At 42.6% G+C, this 19,233-nt stretch overlaps 1 protein-coding gene across 3 annotated transcripts in view; it reads left to right on the forward strand.

The window, feature by feature from the left end:
* The window catches only part of CHRM3 (cholinergic receptor muscarinic 3), a 502,304-nt gene that overhangs the window by 223,981 nt on the left and 259,090 nt on the right, over positions 1-19,233 (forward strand). The gene's annotated exons all lie outside the window — the stretch shown is intronic.

Here is a 19,233-nt window from a genome sequence, read left to right on the forward strand (position 1 = left end):
CCATTATTACTATTATTATTCTGATGTTTTTAAAAACAGTGAAATGCCAAGTTTAGAATCTTTGCCTTCCCTGACTCCTTTATTGAGGCCGCATAACCCAGCTCTGGCTAACGAACTCTAGACGGTGAGCTCCAGAATTTATTCCCTTCCTGACATAGTAGAGCAGGGCTTCAAGAGCAGACTCTCTTTGAAATATTTTCCTTATGAGGACTCCATCTACCTACCTGGAAAGCTGTTCTAAAATTTGGAGCCGCTGAGTAATGACACAGTCAACGCCATTGAAAGGAGAACTTATTACTTACATATCCTGAGAGAAGGGCCACTGCCTGCCACCAGGGCCATCTGAGGAAGCACCAGGTTAGACAGAAGAGAAGGAGAAGTCTGAGAGTCTTTACTGGGAGTGTCTGCAGGAATAGCTGTGCAGAATGGGACAAACAGCCGAGAACTGGCCATTTGGAAGAGTGTAGGTAGGCGCTGGGTTGTAGAGGTTGTCTCTGGCCTCTGGGTCCCAGGTGCTAGGGAAATACTGGTGTGGGGTGTAAGAGTGAGAGGAGAGCTAGGAGGATACAGCTAGGATTGCTGGGTTTACCTGTGATAGGTGGGCTCCGGTCCTCGCCCTTTGCTATCTCTAAGAACTGGCTAGCTCTGGGAAAGGCAGTCTTTCCCTAGGCAGCTAGCTTTTAAGATCTCAAAGCATCATAAAATACAGGAAGTAAAAACCATGATGAGTACCCAGCACAGCCCCCATCTCGTAGTCCCAAAGACAGAAGCCCCAGCCAGAGATGTCGGAGCAGAAGGCTAAAGGAGCTTGACTCCTTGATGATGTTCTTGAGTTCTCGTGAACCTACCATCAGCTCTCCCGTGGTATGACCTTGATCGGTTAGGTCCCCTGAGCCTCAGAGCCGAATACAGACAGAGCCAGTTCACGGTCATTCAGATCCAGGCGCTGTGCTAGTCGTGCCTCTTTAACGTCGCAGGAGTACTGTCCGGGTGTTAGTATCCCCATCTACAGATGAAGAAGCTGAGATGTTGAGAACTGTGTCCTGTGATCATAGGTGATACGGGCGAGGTTTGGACTGGACCTGTCAGGCGCCCTTCCCAGTGCTCCGCTGCCTTGATGCTTATCTTGGCAGTGTGTGGCGGGACCCCGGGCTGTTGCTGATCACATCTGCTGGCTAGTCTGTGGCACTGCCAGCTCCAACCCTTTGAACGCTTGCTCTTTGGTAACACAGAATTCCCACCAGATTATCCATTTATAAAACTAAGTGAACTGAGAATCTTCCCCATTAAGAAAGAAAAATGGAAGGAGAGCGAAAGTCTGGTTGTGGGGAATCAAAAGGAATTAGAATTGCCTATGAAAGCAGGTGAAGGAACTATGAATTCCAAGGTGGATTGTTTTTGCTTTCTTTCATTCTTTTTTGAAGTAAACGCTTAGAACTAATGGTCTCAATATGGCCACCAAAATTCAGCTTTTAACCTACAGTCTTGATATGAAATCTTCTCTTTCTCACAGTCTCTTACTTTACTCATATTTATTGGGTTCAGGGGGGAAAAGGCAGGTGAAAGATAAATTATGTAAAGAAACTCCTTTCCAAAGAAATCATGCACAATATTGAATAAGGTACTGAGCTGAGTCGGGGAAGGACAGGGAAGGAGGTGCTTGGGTAATGGAAAAGTCTCTGGGCTGGAAAATACGAGAGGGGCAGTGCAGGTGACAGCCAGCTCTGCTGCCCTTAAAAATGCCATCTCACCTCTCCGGACCTTTGTTCTTTATTTGTAAATTGAGGGAGTCAGATATTCTCATACTCTCTTAGTGTAAAATAATAGCTTACCCTGTCGGATCTCCTTTGCAAAGTACAGGGACATGCTGTGTCTGCTAAAGCCACGCTTTCCTTTTGGCCTTTGAATCTCTGCGTTCAGTGATTTTCCTGTCTCTTTCCTTTCTTTCAAATAGATCTTGAATCTCCTCATTTCTTTCTATGTCTTCTGTTATGACCCTATCCCAAGTCATTCTGTCTTGCCTGGACCACGGCATGAGCTTCCTCCTGGCCTCCTGACGGGAGTGCTTGCCTTGCCAAAATCCTTTCCATGTGCCACAGTCCCTGCCTGGGGAAGCCGCATCACATCTCTGCCTCTCCTGCTTGAGACCTGCTCAAGACCCTTCCACTCCCCTACATCAAGGGGCACACTCCAATGCACAGCCATGACTTATGCATCAAATACTTTTCTCCTTGTTCCCCTACTCTGTCATCTGTCCTTCTTACCACTCTGTGAGTGTTTCTTTGTGTCCTTGCCCCCTTTCTGGGGCCCTGCCCATTCACATTTCAGCGGCTGCAGCCTTCCCTAACCACTCTCTGGAAACGAGCACTAGCCCAGGCATGCAAATTTAAGTCCTTCTAAAAACTAGACATTTTCTGTTGTGAAATACCCCGCTATGGTAAAAATACCTACCCCTACAACTTAAGGGATTTAGGCAAGACTGACAAATGCAGCCATGAGTGTTTGTTTAGGGTTTGCTGTTGATCTCTTGCCCTAGAATGATCCAAGCTCCATGAGAGTGGGACGTTGTGTGTGTCTGTGTTGTCGAAACTACAGTGCCTATAGGGCTGCCTGTTGCCTCCAAGAAGCTTTATAAATATTTGCTGAATGGATGAATGTAGAGGCAGAAAATGCTATGTCAGTTATCCCAAAAGAAGTTATGTTGTGCTTATAGATGTCTCCCATGAGTCTATTGCTTAGGAAGGAAGGGGGAAAAAAGGTAAAGATGGAGGGAAAAAAAGAAAGAAAGAAAGGAACCCCTCTGGGAAGAGGGACGGACAGCAGTGCACACAGAGGCAGCAGTTAACCTGGGAGGGATGGCTTTCGGTATTCTTCCTAGCCACATTTTTGGTCTATGATGAGGAGTGGCAGACGTGGATCTTCTAGATCTTACTTAGATTTATCAACTAAGCCTGGCACATACGTAATCAGAAATGTTTGTTGAGTGAAGGCCCCAAAGAATGAAATAATAAATTATTGAACTGCTAAGAGCCTTTTGCCTTTTTTTTTTTAATGGGCATGATAATATTCCCTGGATGCTAATATTCAGTCCGTGTTGGTAACAGGCATTCCAAATACTCCGAGTGTGAAAAACGTTCCTTGAAACAGAATTGAGTTACTGTGCTCGGCATCTCCCCCAGAGCATTTCAGAATTCATTCCGTCTTCAAGTAAATTGTCACAGTGACTATCCAGAGTGGCACACCATGCTAATGTATTAAAATGCTGATGGGAAAATGGAAACGAGAAAAACGTCTTATCTGTCAATTAAATGATGTAGCCTCGTGGTTGGATTACAGCAACTCCGGGCCTTTTTGTTTTCTGCCAATTGAGATTTGACAGCTGTTTATAAAATATTTACATTCTGATTTCAGTCACATTGACAGCACTTTTGGGTCTTTGGAAGATGATAATTACATGTTAGGAAAATGTTAAAAAAATTTTTGAAGCTGATCTGTTGAGGGGGAAAAGTCTGTTTTTTTTTTCAAATTGTGCAAAGGAAGGAAATGTACTTTATTAAATGATATATTTCTAATAAAATAAAGAAATAATAGGTTTTTGTGATCCAGAGATACTGCATGTAATATGAAGGAATATTCTTCATCCTACCTGTTCTGGGCACCTTAGCTTTTCTTAATCAGCCCTGTCTAGCTAGATACATGCCTCTCACCTTTTTTCACTTTTTTTATGCATCCATAACGTTTGTGTGGTATATGGGAAGGCAAATTACACTGTATTTGAGAGCATCCATACAGAATTTTGCAGATTAAAAAAGTGTATTGTTACTATTCAGAGAAAATAAGTGTTGAGAACAATATCAAGTACTGAATTTATATAGAATTTTCCAATAAAATACTCTCAAGTGTTTTCATGAGAAATGTCAATTTATGAATCGCTTCTTCTTATCAGGTATTAGGTTAGAAAGAGTGACCTGTATTTCTTGGTCAGTGATCTTTCTGGAGTTTTGACAGTCATTTTCTGGGTTATGCTTTGTAGGAATAACTAGATGATAGAAAATTTAAAACCTGGTTTATAACCATTCAAAACTTTCCTGCAATTGAAATTCTGTTTAAGAATCTAACAGCAGGGACGCCTGGGTGGCTCAGTTGGTTAAGCGGCTGCCTTACGCTCAGGTCATGATCCCAGCGTCCTGGGATTGAGTCCCACATCGGGCTGCTTGCTCCGCAGGGAGCCTGCTTCTCCCTCTGCCTCTGCCTGCCATTCTGTCTGCCTGTGCTCACTCTCTCTCCCTCCCTCTCTCTCTGATGAATAAATAAAATCTTTAAAAAAAAAAAAAAAAGAATCTAACATCAGTTACTTTCTTTCACTGAAAAACGCTATGTTGAAATTTCTTAGGGCAAATGATTTTGGAATTCAACCTAACTTTTTGAGTATGAGGTATTTTTTTATATATTTTTTAAGATTTTATTTATTTATTTGACAGAGAGAGAGAGCATGCACAAGCTGGGGCAGGGGCAGAGGGAGAGGAGAAACAGGCTCACCGCTGAGCAGCGAGCTGGACATGGGGCTCCATCCCAGGACCCAGGGATCATGACCTTGGCCGAATGCAGATGCGTAACCCACTGAGCCACCCAGGCGCCCCTAGTATCAAGTACTTTAAAACTGCATGAAAAGCATAGATTTTTTTTGCTAGCCATCGCCATGCACGTAGCTTGGCCCCCTCTAAAAAGGCAAAAGTGGGCTTGAGCCTATGTGTGGAACCAGGAGGAAAAGTATGGCTCAGGGCCCTGGGCCCACCCCCTCTCCACCCCTGCTCTTCCCTGCTCCTCCAGGGGCCTCGCTCTGGGACCATTCAGGTGGACCCCCAGCCTGAAAGTCTACCATGCCCCTTTCCCCACTGGGTCACAGCCGTGTTCTGGCCAGCCATTGGGCCCCAGGCGCACTAAAGGATGCATCTGGTGATTGCTTATGCCCGAAGCAGTAAGCAGGCCTGAGCCTCTGGAAGGGATTCTGGGGACCTGCAGATACGAAGCTGATCTAGAAGAACCTGGACTCCTTGTGGGCATTTCCCTTGCAGAAGGCATTTCATGGCCACAGGAAATCCAGAGTGAACCTTTGGATGCAGCACTTCTCAAACACGAATGTGTAAACACCTGTTAAAATACAGCTTCTGATTTGGAAGGGCTGAGGAGGGCCCGAGCTTTGGCATTTTGGACGTGCTCCTCGATGAGGCCGATGCAGATACCGACTATGCTCTCAGGAGGAGACAGTGACATGACGAGACCACAGGGACATGACAGGGACATGGCAGTGGGTCCCGCTGCCTGGTTGCATGCAGTGCTGTACAGAAGTATCTGCTTTAGGTGAAGACGGAGACCAGGACCTGCCACAGAGAGCTGTCCTCACCTGCCAAGATCCCCAGCCTGGATCCTGAAAAGCACTCACTCCCAGTTCTGCATCAGGGCCCTTGGCCGTCTGTCCTACCAGGTGTACCTCTAAGGGCTCGCAGCCCCTTGTGCATGAGAGCAGCTCACTCTGTGGCTGGGCACTAAGTTGGATGTCCAGGGGGCAGGGCCCACCTTGGCTGTGCTCAGAGCATCCCGAAGTGGCCGCAGGGGCCAGGTGTCTCCATCAGGCTTACAGCCTGTGAGAGCTCAGCACCAGCCTGTGCTCAGCCACACCTGCCCTCTGGGGGAGTGGCACCTCCGCCCAGGCCCCCCCAGCCACAGAGCAGCTCTGAGAGTATCTGGGGGGTACCCCGCCCAGGTGCTGGAACCCTGCATGTGGGAAGCCCTATAACTGGGTTCAAAAAAGCACATTAGGGGGAAGTAGTTAATCCATTAGTTCTCTAGCAAGACTGCAATACGTTATGTGGGACTAGATGAAAAAGTATTCAGAAATGACCCAAATAAAAGTAGTGCATTAAAAAAAAAAAAAAATGACTACATTCTCAGAGAACAGTTGAATAAAAGGGAAAAGAACACCCAAATAAGGAAAAAAAAAATTTTTTAAATGAACCTTTGGGAAACAAATACCCGTGTTATGCTATATGCAAAAGAAAATGCCACCCAAAGTTAATTAAATTATCAAAATATATCACAGAATCCCATTTGAAACAAACACACAAACGGTAGCTGGAGATGGGAATCAAAAATAAATCTTATGGGATGACCATAAAAACTTGTAACAGAAGAGCAGCTCTTGGAAACTAGTCATCGGGTAAAGTCGTAAAGGTCATTCATTTCATAAAAATCTGAGTTTGAAGGTGACACTTTTTAACTAGGTAGGTGACACTTTTTAAGTTAAAAGGGGTTTTAGACATAGCTCCATAACATACAGAAGTTCAGTCACATTCCAAGAGAAATGAAAGAGCTCGTTACAATAAAAACATTATAGAAAAGAATGTGACAACCAGAGGCGTAATCTTCCAGTTTTCAGCGTGTATACAAGTATAAGAAGGAATCAGTGCAGGGCACCTGGGTGGCTCATTTGTTTGAGCAACTGACTTTAGCTCAGGTCATGATCCTGGAGTCCCGGGATCGAGCCCCACATTGGGGCTCCCTGCTCAGAAGGGGGTCTGCTTCTCCCTCTGAGCTCTGCCCTCTCATGCCCACTCTCTCTCATTCTCTTTCTCTCTCAAATAAATAATTAAAATCTAAAAAAAAAAGAAAAAAGAAAAAGAAGAAGAAATCAATTCGAAGCACATATAAGAATGACTTGGAAAAAACAAAGATCTCATAATGTGATAAAAGGCCAAAGCTTTGGATGTGCTGTATTTACACTGTAGCATATCCCAGGGAGGAAAAAAAAAAAAAATTCCATTCACACAGCTTCTTCTTATTCTAAGACTGCAAATTCTGTCCGGTTTTCTTTACAGCAAAATAGTTGTTCAGTTCCTGCTGTATGTTCCTAAGATAGAAATCTTAGATGATCTGTACCTATGCTTTAATACACAGCTTCTTTCCTCAAAGAACATGCTGTCCAGTTTGGATGAGAAAGCTAGACACATTTTTGTAATGATGTCAGTGTTAAATATAAGACCAGATATAAGGAATATCACTAAGTAGTTTAAGTAGCAGAGACATCCTGACCCAGTGCTTGTCGTGGGCTGTAGATTTAGCGGGTTTACGTCCCTGATGCTTTTCACAGTGATAGACCTACGTGAGCTTTGAGATCACCTTCATGAAAAGGATGTGCTAATGACATACCAGGGCAGAACAAGAGAGGTAACATTTTTGTTTAGTTTCGGGGACGTTGAAGGGGTGACATGCACAGAGACTTGGGAGAGGGTAGGACTTAACATGGGAAGAAAGAAACCTGTGGGCATTTCAGGGGAATCAGGGGACAGAATTCAGGGGCAGCTTCAGATATCTGGTGTGGGGGGGGCGGGAGACGGTGGGCTCCAATGAAGGAGAGAGACAGAGACAGGGAGGAGCAGACTGAGAAGGACTTTGCAATTCTAAAGGAGTTTGGGTTTTATCTGAAAGATCAGTACTGCTGGAGGAGTATGAGCGGGGGAATAACGGGAGGAAAATTAACTGGGCAAAACTGTGTGGAACTACGGGGAAGGTGGGAAAAGAGGTCAGTCACTTTCATCAGGAACAAGGACTATAGAGACTGAAGAGGAAACGGCCCCCTGGAGGGAAGGGAGAGTAGATTCATAAGACAGCGCTAAGAAGCCTCAGTCTCATTCTTTCCTGCCTCCCCGTGCTGTTTGCTCTCTCCTGCTTCTCTACAATTTTCAATTCTTTTGATGATTCCCCTTTCATATGTAAATTTAAAATGGATTCTCATCATAAAGAAGAAGTAGACAACACCCAGCTAGGTTCTCTTTTGATTTCTGTCTCCCCGTCCAGTCCTTCTCTTCCTCCAACCCTCCCTGACCCTAATTCTTTCTTCAGGTCTCCTCCTCTTCACTGTTTTCCTGAACTCACTGCAGCCTGGCCCCTGGGTCCCCCCGGTTCACTGGGAATGCTGCTGCAGAAGTGACTGATCTCCTCGTAGTTGATGAACCCCTTCAAGGGTTGATCCCTAACTTTCCTGATGTCTCTGTAAGTGTTGTTGCCATTGGCCTTTTGGAAGATCTCACTTTCCTTGGTTGCAAATAACCTCCCTCTCTTTGAATCTCATTGTACCTCTTCCCCCCTTCTCAGTTTGTTCTCTCTCTCCTTCCTTCTTTCCTTCCTTCCTTCTCTCTCTCTTTTCTTCTTCTGTCACCTGCCTAAGTGCACATCCTCTTCCCTACCCCCACAAAGCTCTGTTCAGAATTCTTCTTATGTCACTTAAAGTCCAGGCTTAGACTATGACCTTTAGCCCAGTGCCTCAAATCTGCGCCTCTAGCTTAGCCATCTTTGCCAAGTCCACATCTGTATATTGAGCCAGGCAACTCTCTCTACAGGTTTTTGCCCCCTAACTCCACAACCAGAACAGCAGAACTGAACATCCCTGCCCTCTTGCGCTCCCTGGGTCTCCACGTCTCTGTCCTACAGTTATGTGCATTGTACAGGTGCAACCCGGAAATATCCCTTTACCTTTCTCAAGTGAAAATCTAATCGGAATTCTAACTGAGCCACTAGCTGTGTGACCTTCAATATTCCTTAGCTTCTATGGCTCTCAATTTCCTTATTTATAAAGTGGAAAAAATAGTTACCACCTGCCTCACAGAGGTGTTGTGAAGATAATAAATGGCACATTGCAAGCCATCAATAAGCGTTAACTGTTGCATTGTTTGAAATAGACTCCCTATCGACTTAAAGAGAAAAAAACAAAACTAGTCTTATCATGTCTTTTAATTTTTGCTTAATTCTCAAACTTCATTTCTCCCATTTCTCAACTTCCACCCTGCTCTCTGCCCTTAAAAAAAGATGCTCTTAGGTCTGTGCTCTGTGCGCCCCTCCCCCCCAGCTCCCTGGTGCATCCTCCTGGTATTAGATCATGACTTAACCATGATCATTTCCACCGATCCTCATCCTCAAAGTGTTATCTGGAGTAGCTCTTCTTTTTTTTTTCCTTCAAGATTTTATTTATTTATTTGACAGATAGAGATCACAAGTAGGTAGAAAGGCAGGCAGAGAGAGAGGAGAGGAAGCAGGCTCCGTCCCAGGACCTTGGGATCATGACCTGAGCCCAGGGCAGAGGCTTAACCCACTGAGCCACCCAGGTGCCCCTGGAGTAGCTCGTCTTATTTTGTCTCCCCAGTTCTCAACCAGCTGTTCCACATGGTCTTCTGGAAATGCATTATCTTAGAGATGGTTCCTTTTCCATTGCCATTGATTGTGCAACTTTATCTGCATCTCTGTACCATCAGTTCCTTGGTGGTAGAGGGCATACTATTTATCTTGAAGTGGGAGTGGTTTTGAGAAGAAGTATGACCAGGGTTTGGACAAAAGAGAATAAGCATAGGACACACCAATGATACACCTAGAAATGGCTCTAGATAGAGGGGAGTCAACTCCCTTTCCTCTTCAGTTGAGTCTGAGAGAGCTGGAAAGGGGCAAGTTTAAAGAGGAGAAGGCAGAAGGGAATACGGTGATATTGAGGGAAAGTGAACCAGAGATGTGGGGGGAAAAACAGAAGCCAGCTGGTTGACTGTTCACCAAGGATTAGAGAGCTCCATGGGTCAGCGTGCAAGAGATTACCACAGGGGTGGCTGGCAAGAAAGGAGGGCTCATGCTGACCTGGTGATAAATTTGCATCTCCATAAAATCTTCCAGAAAAAGATCCTGAAGAAGAGAGGCTTTCAGTATCAAGAATGAGGAAGGGACAAGACATACATAAATTTGTGATATTTAGGAAGCTGAGAGAGAATGCTAACATATACACACAGTTTCAATGAGTCACAGTATTTTGTTACAATATGTATGTAGTGCCATATATAATAGCATATTATAAATATACTTTTATATACAGTTGACTCTCAAACAACACAGGGCTTAAGTGTGCTGACCCCCTGCATGGATAACTTCTGACTCTCCAAAAACTTAACAACTTATAACTTGTTACTACATTACTGAAACCTTCTCAGTAACATAACAGTTGATTAAAATGCATTTCATATGTTCTGTATTCTATATTGTATTCATATGATAAGGTGACCTAGGAAAGAGAAAATTTTATTTAAAAATCATAAGGAAAGAGAAGATACATTTATAGGACTATAAGAGAATCTGTATAACAGCAAAACTGTGCAGTTCAAACCCGTGTTGGTCAAGGGTCAACTGTATTTTGATTATAATAGTACAGTGTTTATTATCGAAATATCGGCCATCAGAGAAATCAAAGGCTGATATGACATAGGGTTCAAAACAGAGGTGGAGGTGAGGAAGCAGGGGTAGGCTGTATAGACAGTGTCATAGGCAACCTTGATCTCACAAGGGAGCAGAAACATGGTGGTGGTCCAGATAAAAGGGGACCCAGCGAGGATGGTATTTTGTTTGTGGAATGATGGATGTGATGGAGGAAAGAAGGGAGGACAAACCCACAATGGATGAGAGAGAGGTTGTTTCAGGAGTAAAGCTCTGTGAGAAGTGGAGGAAGGGAACCATGATTGGGATGTCTGTGGCAGGTGCAGGGCAGGAAGGCCAACTTCACAGTCATGGCTGCCAGAGAATGGATAGAAAGCGGTGCTCAGAAAAGGAAGCAGTTCCGAAGCATTATCACTTTTCTCTTTTCCCCAGCCCTGAGAGACTTGGCAGCAGGGCTCCATGTTCCCTTGAGTTTAAATGGTTTGGATTTAGAAGAATGCCTCAGAACAAAGCAAGCCATGTGCCTAATGACTGACCTCAGGGGTGTTTCCAGACAGACCTCTGTGTCCTGACGCTGCCACCTTCCTTCACCTGCGGGGCCCTTGTCACTGCTGGTGGTGGTAGGGGCTGGACTGGACTCTGGCTGGGCTCCTGTGCCAGGACCCTGGGCACGCACAAATGTTGCGAAAATAAAAAAGAAATTGCACATAAAGTTTCCAGGACACAACAAGGGAGCTTAAAGAGAAAAGGAAAACTAAGTGAGTGTCAGAGACATCTTTCCTGGGCATCTGGACACTGGTGACATTCCAATGAAGATGGGGAGATAGAAAGTGACTTGTGGTTTGAAGACAAAGTTTTTGAATTTTAATTTTTAACAGAATGGAAGCCCATGGAAGCCTAGGGATGTAGCCAAGGCCCAGCCTTTCTTTAGAAGCTGATAAACTTATAAAAATGCATTCCTTTCCACTTCAGTAAAGACGAGGGGAGATTTCGCATGTGGACAGGCACATTTCAGAACACGTATTTGCAGAGGCTATCTTAGTGAAATGAGATTTTATATTGGGAAGTGACATTACCACATTATATCAGAGCATCTGAACAAGGATGCAAAATGTTTGAAACTAAGTAAACTGAACTACTTAATTAAAATACTGCATTTCATAGTATCATGAATGTAATATAAAAATAGTATGTTAAAAATGTTTATATTATATGTCTTGATTTTCATATGGAAGTACAAGGATCCAAGGGCAAACCTAGCACAGTGCCTGGGACATGGTAGCTACTAGAGAATGGAGAACAAATAAAATGAGCCAATAAAGCCCATGTTGGCAACTTGTGTGGCTTATACACCAGTTCTCCACCTCGGAAAACAAAAACACAAACAAACAAACAAACAAAAAACATCCAGTACATTCTATTAGTTTCTTGTAAACACATGTAATACAAAATTATGCTTAATGAGGGACACCTGGGTGGCTCTTAAAACCTCTTCTTTAGGCTCAGGTCATGTTCCCAGGGTCCTGGGATGGAGACCCGAGTGTCCATCTCCATCTCTGCTCAGCGGGGAGCCTGCTTCTCCCTCTCCCTCTCTGCTCCCTTCTCTGCCTACTTGTGATCTCTGTCAAATAAATAAATAAAATCTTTTAAAAAAATTTTGCTTAATGATAGTCCCATAATTAAGGAATTTTTAAAGGATTTATTCATTTATTTTAGAGAAAGAGCAAGCAGAATTGGGAGGGACAGAGGGAGTGGGAGAGAGAATCTCAAGCAGCCTCTGCTCTGAGCATGGAGCCCGATGCAGGGACGACCTGAGCCGAAACCAAGAGTCAGATGCTCAACCCACTATGCCACCAAAGCACCCCTATAGTTAGGGAAATTTATATGAGTTGATGTATCAATGAACAAGGCAAGACATTCTGAAATGCATTATAATCTAAGTGTAGATGGGATTGTGTTCCAGACAGTTGGAAAAAGATTAAGGTACCAAATGATATCCTTGAGAATTACCTGAAATAATGTTATATGTGCTGCAAAAGGGAAACATTCCTACAAAAGCACAAGGAAGGCAGGATTTAAAGCTGGAGGTGATACAGCATAGCACAGTGACAGTGAAGGGGGGTTCAGAGAAACTTGAGGAGTAGGTTTGGCTGAGACAGAATCAAGGATCCTTTGTGTTTCCTTCTTCCCCTGCCCCAGAATAGTCCCCAGAATGGGAATGTCCATGACCTGAGTGAATAACTCTAGCACTTTCTGAATGGAGTATAAAGAAACGGGAACTTAAAGCACCACCCGTGGACCACAGGCTTCAGCATCACCTGGGAACTTACTGTAAATGCAGAATCTTAGACCCCACAGCAGCCCTACTGAACCAGAATCTGCCATTAACAAGTTCTCTAGGCACGTGGCATTCAATCTTGAATAAAATTTGAGAGGTATTAGTCTGGCATTTAGAAACATGGGCTTTAAGGCAAAGGGACTTGGGCTCAAATCTCATTTCCACCTGGGTCAAGCTGATTTTCTGACACCGTTTCATCGTCTGCCCCCTGCAGTTAGAGCTATCTCATAAATATCGTCATCTCACGTAAATGAGATCATTACATGTAAAATGTGTAGTGCCCACCCTTTAGTAAACACTCGATAAACGTGAGCTACTTTTATTATTTCCCTTCTGCTGAACTGAAGGATAAGGAAATGGTGAGGAAGAAGAGTTCTCCCCATGATCTCTGTCTCTCCGTTCCCAGTCTTAGACTCAGCAGCAACTTGCGAGTAGATCTGATGGTTTCTCTGAGTCTCCTTCGGCCACCAAATGTTTTTTTCTTGTACATTCCTATGAACAAGTCAGCTATCCTCTTTGAGCTTCCTTGTCCTCCCCAGAGGCATGGGATGGCCATATTAACCTGCCTTCGGGTTGTGAAAACCAGGGGGAGTGATCCATAAGACAGTATATTGTTCCTTGTTCAAAGAGCTCGTATGGAGGATGGAGCATAACGGAGCCCAACTGGGAAGAATCATCTTGGGTAAGAGGCTGAACAACCACCCTCAGGTGCTAAATTTCGTCATTTGCTAGTAATGTGTGGTGCAGCGACTGAGGAGGCATTTCCTTTTGATAGGAAGAGACAAGGTGGGTTCTAGAAGCCAATAGGGAGGGCAGGAAGCTAGTTTCATCTTCCAAGACAGAAGCCTCTGGTGAAACATCCCAGAAAGATTGTTCCTGAAAAATATGACCTAGATTTTCAAGAGCTACCTAAACGTTTTGCTTTTTACCTTATGTCACAGCAGAAAAAGAGATACATTCACTGGAAGAGTAACATAAATTCAGTAAGCGGACCTAGAGGACAGTTTCTAAAGAGGATCACAGGAGGGAATGATGGCTTCTGGTTGGGTGTCAGCAGAGCTTCTGAGAAAGAAGATTTTTATGGTTGGCTTTGAGGGATGGATAGACTCTTGAGAGGGAGTTGCTGTCTTCGTGGAGGAAACAGCCTAGGAAAAACGAGTCAGAAAATGTTGAGGTGTCTAAAGGAACAATGAAGAAAGCTCCAGATTGCACAGGGCTGGAGAGGGAGAGTCTGTTGTGAAGGTAGGCAGGCATCCGATTTTGAAGGACCTCGATGGCTCAGCTCCTCATTTCTCTGCGATGGCCAGTCATGCACTCTTGGGGATTGGGGGACTGACGTGATCAGGAACGTGTTTCAGAACATGTATCTGGCATCTCTGTGTGATTTGGTTCAAATCAGGAAGAAGTTAGGGAGACCAAATCCATATTTGTGGCCCAGGAAAAGTAACCAGGCCCTGGATTTGTAACAGTGGGACTGAAAGGAAAGACAGTTTCGAACAGTGGCCTTTGGAACAGGACTCCTCCCTATCAGCAAGAAGCCTCGATATTAGAGGAAAATATAATTCACTCACCTTACAGTTGCTGTTGCCAAGCTCCAGGTTTCCATATATTTTTTTAAGGTAGTGTGAGTATCAGAGCAAATATACTAGTTACTTGTTCTATTTTTATGTCCTTGTGTAGGGAAAAGAGAAAAAGGAAGAATTCTTTTGATGTGTCATACTCTGAGACTTATGGTAGTTTGCTAATTATAAGTTCTATTGTCTCCGTCTCAAAAGGCATTCAAGAGCTGAACCAAGTATAGTAAGGTCTCCCAGACCCCAGTGATGACACAGCTGCAAAATTTGTAGCCAAAATGTCAGAACGCCTTAGTATTTTAGCAGGCCAAAAGGCCAAGCAGAGTAAAGTTAAACTGTTTCTTGCTTCTTACCAAAACTTGCAAGATCTAACAATAGAGCCCAAGATCTCATCAAAAACGTTTCATCCCTTCTTTGACCCCCTGGACTGTTGGCTGAGCCTGGTTTTTCCCACCTGTTGAATGGGAAATAATCATACTTCCATCTATTCCTGTCTTCCTAACAAAGGCTGTTTGAGCGCCTTGGTTTCAGGATATTTTCGTAGAGTCCAAAATTAAACATACTTTGGATGTCCTCATCCACATGGCTCCGGGCCAGCTTTCTCTATTAGTGTAAACTCTTGAAACTGAGGGCTAGCCACCTTCATCCCACTTACTCTCAGAGCTGAGTGCCCACCTGACTTCTCATCTACAAAGTTAGTTCATTAATCTGCACAATCAGGCATGATCTTAGTGTCATCTTCAAATGTCTTCTCTTCAGGAACAGTTTTTCGTTCTTTTTGTTTGTTTGTTTAAGATTTTATTTATTTGAGAGAATTAGAGAGACCACGAGAGGAGAGAGGTGAGTGAGAGAAGCAGATTCCCTGCAGAGCAGGGAGACTGATGTGGGACTCGATCCCGGGACTCCAGGATCATGACCTGGACTGAAGACAGTTGCTTAACCAACTGAGCCACCCAGGTGCCCAGGAATGGTCTTTCTAAAGGCTTCCCAAATAATATGAATTCAAACAAATGACTTAATACCATCCCCCCCCACTAAATATTTAGAAAATGTAAATAAAGAGGTCTTTTTTAAAGCTTTTATTAACATATAATGTATTATTTGCTTCAGTGATACAGGTCTGTGAATCATCAGTCTTACACAAATCACAGCACTCAACATAGCACATACCCTCCCCAATGTCCATCAACGAACCACCCTCTCCCTCGCACCACCCCCCAACCTCCAAGCAACCTTCAGTTTGCTTGGTTTGTCTCCTTCCCGATCCCATCTTGTTTCATTTTCCCCTCCCTTCCCCCCATGGTCTCCCACCCTGCATCTCAAATTCCTCATATCAGAGAAATCATATGATAATTGTTTTTCTCTGATTGACTTATTTCACTTAGCATAAATGCCCTCTAGTTCCATCCATGTTGTTGCAAATAGCAAGATTTGGGGCTCTTTGATGGCTGCATAGTATTCCATTGTATACATACACCACATCTTCAATATTCATTCATCTGCGGATGGACATCTGGGTTTTTCCAGTCAGGTGTCAGGTGTGCATGCCCCTTTGGATCACTACATTTGTATCTTTGGGGTAAATACCCAGTAGTGCAATTGCTGGGTTGTAGGGTAGTTCTACTTTTAACTTTCTGAGGAACCTCCATACTGTTTTCCAGAGTGACTACACCAGCTTGCATTCCTACCAACAGTGTTGGAGGGTTCCCCTTTCTCTGCATCCTCTCCAACACCTGTCATTTCCTGACTGGTTAACTTGAGCCATTCTGACTGATGTGTGGTGTTATTTCATTGTGGTTTTGATTTGTATTTCCCTGATGCTGAGTGATGTTTTCATGTGTCTGTGATCATTTGGATGCCCATTCTTTGCAGAAATGTCCATTTATGTATATCATTCATTTCTTGATTGGATTATTTGTTCTTTGGGTGTTGAGTTTGATAAGTTCTTTATATATTTTGGATACTAGCCCTTTGTCTGGTATGTCATTTGTAAATATCTTTTCCCATTTTGTCAGTTATCTTTTGGTTTTGTTGACTATTTCCTTTGCTGTGCAGAAGTTTTGATCTTGATGAAGTCCCAGTGGTTCATTTTTGCCCTTGCTTCCCTTGTCTTTGGTTGCCTTTCTGGGAAGAAGTTGCTACAGCTGAGGTCGAAGAGGTTGCTGCCTGTGTTCTCCTCAAGGATTTTGATGGATTCCTTTCTCACATTGAGGTCATTCATCCATGTTGAGTCTATTTTTGTGTGTGCTGTAAGGAAATGGTCCATTTTCATTCTTCTGATGTGGCTGTCCAGTTTTCCCAACACTATTTGTTAAAGAGACTATCTTTTTTCCATTGAACATTCTTTCCTGCTTTGTTGAAGATTAGTTGACTATAGAGTTGAGGGTCCATTTCTGGGTCCTCTATTCTGGTTCACTGATCTATGTGTCTGTTTTTGTGCTAGTACCATACTTTCATGATGATTATAGCTTTTTAATAGAGCTTGAAGTCTGGAATTGTGATGCCACCAACTTTGACTTTCTTTTTCAATATTCCTCTGGCTATTCGAGGTCTTTTCTGAATCATATAAATTTTAGGATTATTTGTTCCCTTTCTTTGAAAAACGTTGATGGTATTTTGATAGGGATTGCATTAAATGTATAGATTGCTCTAGGAAGCATAGACATTTTCACAATATTTGTTTTTCTAATCCATGAGCATTGAATGTTTTTCCATTTCTTTATGTCTTCCTCCATTTCTTTTGTGAGTACTTGATAGTTGTGTGAGTACAGATTCTTTGCCTCTTTGGTTAGATTTATTCCTAGGTATCTTATGGTTTTGGGTGCAACTGTAAATGGGATTGACTCCTTAATTTCCCTTTCTTCTGTCTTGCTGTTGGTGTATAGAAATGCAAATGATTTCTGGCATTGATTTTATATCCTGACACTTTGCTGAATTCCTATAGTTCTAGCAGTTTTCCAGTGGAGTCCTTTGGGTTTTCCATATAAAATATCATATCATCTGCAAAGAGGGAGAGATTAACTTTTTCTTTGCAAATTCAGATACCTTTTGTTTCTTTTTGTTGTCTGATTGCTGAGGCTAGGACTTCTAGTACTATTTTGAATAGCAGTGGTGATAGTGGACAGAACTGTTGTGTTCCTGACCTTAGGGGAAAAGCTCTGTTTTTCCCCATTGAGAATAATGTGGGTTTTTCATAGATGGCTTTTATAATATTGAGGTATGTCTCCTCTATCCCCACACTATGAAGAATTTTTCTCAAGAAGGATGTTGTACTTTGTCAAATGCTTTTTCAGCATCTATTGAGAATATCTTTCCTTATTAATGTATTGTATCATATTGATTGATTTGCAGATGTTGAACCAACCTTGCATCCCAGGAATAAATCCCATTTGGTCGTGGTGAATAATCCTTTCAATGTACTGTTGGATCCTATTGGCTAGTATTTCGGTGAGAATTTTTGCATCCTTGTTCATCAAGGATATTTGTCTGTAAATCTCCTTTTTTGATGGGGTCTTTATCTGGTTTTGTGGTCAAGGCAATGCTGGCCTCATTAAATGAGTTTGGAAGTTTTCGTTCCATTTCTATTTTTTTTTTAAAATAGTTTCAGGAGAATAGGTATTAATTCTTCTTTAAATGTTTGGTAGAATTCCCCCCAGGAAACCATCTGGCCCTGGACTCTTGTTTGTTGGGAGATTTTTTATTGCTTCTTCATCTTCCTTACTGTTTATGGGTATGTACAGGTTTTCTATTTCTTTCCAGTTCAGTTTTGGTAGTTTATATGTCTCTAGGAATGCATCCATTTCTCCCAGATTGTCAAATTTGCTAGCATATAGGTGTTCATAATATGTTCTTATAATTGTTTGTATTTCCTTGGTATTAGTTGTGATTGCTCCTCTTTCATTCATGATTTTATTAACTTGAGTCTTTCTCTTTTCTTTCTGATAAGTCTGGCCAAGGGTTTATCAATCTTATTAATTCTTTCAAAGAGCCAGCCCCTAGTTTCATTGATCTGTTCTACTGTTCTTCTGGTTTCTGTTTCATTGATTTCTGCTCTGATCTTTATTATTTTTCTTTTCCTGCTGGGTTTAGGCTTTATTTGCTGTTCTTTCTCCAGCTCCCCTTGGTGTAGGATTAGTTTATGTGCTTGAAATCTTTCTTGTTTCTTGACAAAGGCTTGTATTGCTATATACTTTCCTCTCTGGACCGCCTTTGCTGTGTCCCACAGATTTTGAACAGTTGTGCTTTCCTTTTAATTTGTTTCTATGAATTTTTAAAATACTTATTTAATTTCCTGGTTGACCTATTCATTGTTTAGTAGGATGCTCTTTAGCCTACATGTTTTTGAGTTCTTTCCAACTTTCCTTTTGTGGTTGAGTTCTACTTTCAAAGCATTGTGTTCTGAAAATATGCAGGGAATGATCCCAATCTTTTGTTATCAGTTGAAACCTGATTTGTGACCCCAGATGTGATCTATTCTGGAAAATGTTCCATGAGCATTAAGGAAGAATGTGTATTCTGTTGCTTTGGGATGGAATGTTCTGAATATATCTGTGATGTCCATCTGGTTCAGTGTGTCATTTAAAACCTTTATTTCCTTATTGATTTTTTGCTTAGATGATCCATCCATTTCAGTGATGGGGGGTGTTAAAGTCCCCTACTATTATTGCTTTATTGTCGATGTGTTTCTTTGATTTTGTTTAGATAGTTGGCTGCTCCCATGTTAGGGGTCTTTTCATAGTTTTTGGCTTAAAAGCTAATTTATCTGATACAAGGATTGCCACCCCCACTTTCTTTTGATGTCCATTAGCATGGTATATTGTTTTCCATGCCCCCACGTTAAATCTGGAGGTGTCTTTGGGTCTAAAATGAGTTTCTTACAAACAGCGTATCGATGGGTCTTATTTTTTTATCCATTCTGATACCCTGTGTCTTTTGATTGGGACATTTAGCCCATTTACATTCAAGGTAACTTTTGGAAGATAAGAATTTTGTGCCACTGTATTGCCTTTAAGGTGACTCTTATTGTATATTGTATATTGTCTCCGTTCCTTTCTAGTTTGTTACTTTTAGGCTCTCTCT

Source organism: Mustela lutreola, chromosome 4 (assembly GCF_030435805.1).
Source record: "Mustela lutreola isolate mMusLut2 chromosome 4, mMusLut2.pri, whole genome shotgun sequence".
In the NCBI taxonomy this organism is placed as follows: Eukaryota; Metazoa; Chordata; class Mammalia; order Carnivora; family Mustelidae; genus Mustela; species Mustela lutreola.